Source organism: Schistocerca piceifrons, chromosome 5 (assembly GCF_021461385.2).
Source record: "Schistocerca piceifrons isolate TAMUIC-IGC-003096 chromosome 5, iqSchPice1.1, whole genome shotgun sequence".
Classification (NCBI taxonomy): Eukaryota; Metazoa; Arthropoda; class Insecta; order Orthoptera; family Acrididae; genus Schistocerca; species Schistocerca piceifrons.
Window position 1 is genome coordinate 244,185,323 of NC_060142.1, and position 6,000 is coordinate 244,191,322.

A 6,000-nucleotide genomic window follows, 5' to 3' on the forward strand; every position below is an offset into this window, starting at 1 on the left:
CGCGATAAATCCATTTATTGCCGAATGCCAAGGAAAGTATTATCAGTAAGACACGACAGAATGCCCTTTAAAACTTCACTACAATGTATCTGGTGTATACCCGTACCAACTATTGTTGTAGCCAGCTCATTGTCATATGAAACAGATAGGTTGGCCAATATCTTGTGTATGTGGGAGCTTGCTATTCATGAAAAATATGACTGACATGGAAGGAGATGTACGTGTAGGGGACGACTTCTCTGGATCTAGGAAGCAGCAAGAGTGCGCTGTGGATAAGGAGACTGAGCAGATGGAGAGGTAAGTTGTTTTAAAAGAAAATTTTTTATGATATTGGCCCCTACATCGATTTTACTACACGTACTAATACGCGTTTCACTTTAATTTCTGGATAGTAATCCACTTAAACGTGTTCTATTTAACTCTTTCAGATACCGTAATAAGGACCCTGAAATCTGGAGTTTGTCTCCTTGTGGACACAAAGAGGGAAGATTCAAATGGTGTACCATCCCTGTATACTATCTAACTAGAAATAGGATGAATGTCTATAGACACTTAAACAAACTAGTGTATGACAGGATTCTGTGTTCATTTATGGTTGTCTCCAGTCCGAAACGACGACGTTCTCGGAAAGAGGATGGAAAACTAAAGACTCAAACTACAAAGTTTCAGGTGAGAGTAGACAGCATGCAAGTTCCTGTGTGTTCCAAGATTTTTAGAGCTCTGTTCAGGATAAGGACAACTCGACTCAATATCATTGTTTCCTCGGTAATTGCTAGTAATGTCATTAGTAAAAATGAGGAGGGTATCATACAGCAAAACAAAACTTTGCAAAGAAATATAGTGTGATACAATTCATCGCAAATTTGAAGGCTAGAGAAAGTCACTATAGCAGACAGAAAAGTAAAAGGCTGTATCTATTCTTCAGATTTAAATATCACAAAACTTTTTAAAATGTATAATGAAAGTTCCCCTGGTTCATTAAAAGTAAAAACGTGGTTCTTCAGCAACACATTCTAAAAAAATGTTTAATTTGGGGTTTTGTGATCCTGCAGTAGATGTTTGTAGCTACTGCTGTCGAATGAAACATGAAATAAAACTAACTAAAGAATTGGTCAAAGGGCAAAGGGCGCGAGCAGAGCTTGCTACTCATAAAATGAGAACAAAACAGTTTTAGAAAATTACGAAAGATAAATAGCAAAATAGCTTTTCTTTTTACTTTGATATGCCAAAACTCGCTATTGGTGACACTTATCACGCACGGCAACTGTCATATTATGCGAAGTGTATTACGGATTCTGACAATAAGTCTTCATATTTTTACTGCTGGACTGAAGACCAGGTTGGTAGAGGTTCAAACAAGTAGCTTCAGCCTTAACAGACGCTCTGAGAAAGCATAATATGAAGAAAACACTTCAACAACAAGACTATTTTGCGATGGCTGCACTGAACAAAACAGGAATTCCCTTGTTCTTTCTTATCTCTACTAGTGCTGTTAAAAAATCTCCAGACTCAGTAAAGGAGATATGTATTACATTCACAGTACGTGGTCGATCCTGATTACCTGCAGATCGATTTCTTGGTACTGCGGACAAAAGCCTTAGGAAACAATCTGAAATACTAACTCCTCAGCAGTATCACAGGTTTTATCGGAAAATTCATTACTAGGAATAAACAAGGATGTTCTGAACTTCAAGGACCTCTGCCAAAATTTGAGGAAGCTAGTGGGGATAAGAGACATGAAACGGGCTATACTAAAAAAGAAACTGTAGGGGATAAGATTCCGTGTTGTTTTTAGGCTGGAGCCCTCATCTGGTTCGGGCGAAACGTTGAAAAGTTGTATGACCTTGCTAAAAAGAGATGTTTCAACAGATCAGATCCGCCACCCAAATATTGTCAGTCTGGTACATCCAATAAAATCAGAAAAAATATTTATTCGAACATCTGAAAGAACGGATTAGCAATAATTGTAATGAAGATGATTCCTTAAACTTTTGACTGACATACTTCAGAGAAGTGGAAGACGAAGCTGAAGATGTAGAGTGTGATAGCTTGGAAGAGGAACCAGGATATCAAATGCTTGAAGAAAGTTTGAAAAAACATACCCAGTGAATTCTGAACATTATTTGCTAATTAAATCATGAAAAACTGTTCGCTCAACAAAATGACGAACGGCAAAATATCTTCGTTATTTCGGTAGATGAAGAAAATATGTCAACTGCAGTGAAATTTCTGAATCATTGGAAGTAATCGCAAGAAAAGTTCGACGATTGTTTCACTGTTTATTTTAGAGCCATTTTCACCTTAACTTATTTCCAACTACACTAAACTAAACTCAGTCCTAACAAGCCTTGGATAGCCCAATGGTATCGACCGGCTACCGTTTCATCCTCAGCTCATAGGCGTCATTGGATGCGGATATGGACTGGCATGTGGACAGCACACCGCTCTCCAGGCCGTATGTCAGTTTACGAGACCGGATCCGCTACTTATCAATCAAGTAGCTCCTCAGTTTGTCTCACACGGGGTGAGTGCACTTCGCATGTCAACAGCGCTCAGCAGACTGGGTAGTCACTTACCCAAGTGCTAGCCCAACCCGACAGCGCTTAACTTCGGTGTTACCATTGCGGCAAGGCCGTTGGCATTCTAACTTATTTCCAGCTTGGCGGAAAATAAAGTGAAAAAATTGAGGGGATGTGTATATTCCATTATCGATTAACGGGGCGAACCTGTAGTTCGAACAATCTGAAGCAAATGCAAATCCGTAAAGTTAAAACCAATATGTTTCGAACGATGTGCGAACGACACAGACATGGTGCGACCACATCGAACGAAAGAACTTGAAGAGCTTCTAGAACACTGAAAATCTATCTACGCTAAAGAGCGTGATGGAACTTGAAAAATGCGAGTTACACTTGCTCGATCTTAAGACAACCATATCGGATCACTGGGTCACAGTGCATATAGAATCCCAACACACACTGACCATCTCCACACCTCCAGCCATTAGCATCCATCGTAAAGAAATTCTGCGGTAAGGCCTCCGGACCGCAGAGCTACAACACTTTTGAGACATGTGAGCCTCTCCGAAGAATTACGCCTATGAATTTTGCTCCGAAGCAAAAGGTACTTCTACCGTCAAAAAGCGAGGGAACGGCAGTCAAAATCAGAAAGCCTGGGAAAGAGTCTGAGTCTAATACGGAAGAAAAACCTCAAATCCCTTGTCGACCTTATACTGGCCCAGTATCCGGAAAGACGGACTCCCGCTGAATCATTGCATCCAGTGTATCACGCCCCCTCCAACAAGGATGAAAGAGGATCTAGGTATCGAGATTCGGGCGTGTACCGCATACCAAGCAAATGAGGCCTGTTTTACGTGTGACACTGCACTGGAACTGCCAATTAGAAGTGCGAGGAACATCAGCGACACACGCGACTGAAACAACAGATGTCACACAGTACAGCCTCGAATACAATGTTCGAGTGAAACACGACGAGACCAGCATTGTGGTGTAAGCTCCAAGTGTCTAGGACAAGGCAATTAAAGAAAGCTGTTTCAATAATTCTTGCCGGCCGCGGTGGTCTCGCGGCTAAGGCGCTCAGTCCGGAACCGCGCGATTGCTACGGTTGCAGGTTCGAATCCTGCCTCGGGCATGGATGTGTGTGATGTCCTTAGGTTGGTTAGGTTTAAGTAGTTCTAAGTTCTAGGGGACTGATGACCACAGAAATTAAGTCCCATAGTGCTCAGAGCCATTTGAACCATTTTTCAATAATTCTTAGCGTCCAGCACTCAGTTTATTAAATTCTCGGTAGCCATTTCATTCACCAGAGGCGGAAAATGCTGAGACAATGTCCATATTACAGAATTACAGTGAAATCTCTCAAAACCAAGTGAGTATCAAAATGCTGGAAGTCTAAATAGTACAAACACACATCAAAAAAAGGTTAGCATCACCTCGGTTCCGAGAGTTCCAGAACCTGTACAGAAAATTGGAATAGAGCTCAACATAAACATCATTTCTGCCCTTTTTATTGCTCATAAAAACCACGCATTGCATGCTGTACCAGCATACAGCGAGGCCTTCAGAGGTAGTGGTCCAGATTGCTGTACACACCGGTACCTCTAATAGCCAGCAGCACGTCCCATTGATGAATGCCTGTATTCGTCGTGGCATACTATCCACAAGTTCATCAAGAAACTGTTGGTCCAGATTGTCCCACTCCTCAATGGCGAGTCGGCGTGGATCCCTCAGATGGTTGGTGGGACACGTCGTCCATAAACAGCCCTTTTCAATCTATCCCAGACATGTTCGATAGATTTCATGTCTGGAGAACATGCTGGCCACTCTAGTCGAGCGATCCCGTTACCCTGAAGGAAGTCATTAACAAGATGTGCACGATGAGGGCGCTAATTGTCATCCATGAAGACGAATGCCTCGCCAATATGCTGCCGACATGATTGCACTATCGGTCGGATGGCATTCACGTATCCTACAGCCGTTACGGCGCCTTCCGTGACCACCAGCGGGGTACGTCGGCCCCTTATAATGCCACCACAATACAGCAGGTAACTCCCACCTAGCTGCACTCGCTGGACAGTGTGTCTAAGGCGTTCAGCGTTGCCCCCAAACACGTCTCCGACTATTGTCTGGTTGAAAGCATATGTGATACTCTTCGGTGAAGACGACGTGATGCCAATCCTGAGCGGTCCATTCCTCATATTACTGGGCCCATCTGTAGCGCGCTGCATGGTGTCGTGGTTGCAAAGATGGACCTCGCCATGGACGTCGTGAGTGAAGATACACATCATGCAGCCTATTGCGCTCAGTCGTAACGCGACGTCGTGTCGCTGCACGAAAAGCATTATTCAACATGGTGACGTTGCTGTCAGGATTCCTCCGATCCATAATCCATAGGTAACGGTCATCCACTGCAGTAGTAGCCTTTGGACGCCCTGAGCGAGGCATGTCACCGACAATTTCTGTCTCTCTGTATCTCCACCATGTCCGAACACTCCGAGACGCCTGGAAACTTCCCTTGTTGAGAGCCCTTCCTGCCGCAAAGAAACAATGCGGACGCGACCTAATCGTGGTATGGACCGTCTAGGCATGGTTGAACTACAGACAACATGAGTCGTGTACCTCCTTCCTGGTGGAATGACTGGAGCTGATCGGCTGTCGGGCCCCTCCGTCTGATAGGCGCTGCTCATGCATGGTTGTTTACGTCTTTGTGCGGGTTTAGTGACATCCTTGAACAGCGAAAGGGACTGTGTCTGTGATACAATATCCACAGTCAACGCCTATCTTCAGGAGATCTGGAAAACTGGGTGACGCAAAACTTTTTTTGATTTGTGTAAACATTAGCCCAACACCAAATATTCTTCACTGTCTGAATGAAGACAGGCAGCGAGCAAATACAACAGAGAAGCTCATAGCAGCTGAAAAAAACATGGAATCTATTCGGCTGAAGATCCAAACACACACTGTTACGCCGGCCGCGATGGCCGAGCGGTTCTAGGCGCTTCAGTCCGGAACCGCGCGACCACTACGGTTGCAGGTTCGAATCCTGCCTCGGGCATGGATGTGTGTGATGTCCTTAGGTCAGTTAGGTTTAAGTAGTTCTAAGTTCTAGGGGACTGATGACCACAGCAGTTAAGTCCCATAGTGCTCAGAGACACACTGTTAACCAATCACGCTCAGAGAGCATGAACTCTCATGTCACAGATACTTTCTGAGTCGATATATTGCAGAAAATTTTAACCTACAGATAATCTACATTTAAGCACTGATAATTTCTGCAGGAGGTAATTAAAATTCACAGCCTCATCAAACATGAGAAGCCCTCAGACGACATAGTCTGATGTCAATCTAACCTCGACCGCGTTCTCTCTATCGGATGTTACGTAAATCAGTACGTTGCAGTTCTCCGTGGCAAGAAGAATTCCCACTAGAGTGCATTAGTATCGCTACTGGACCTTATAGGGTGTCTGAGACTGAGCGCTAG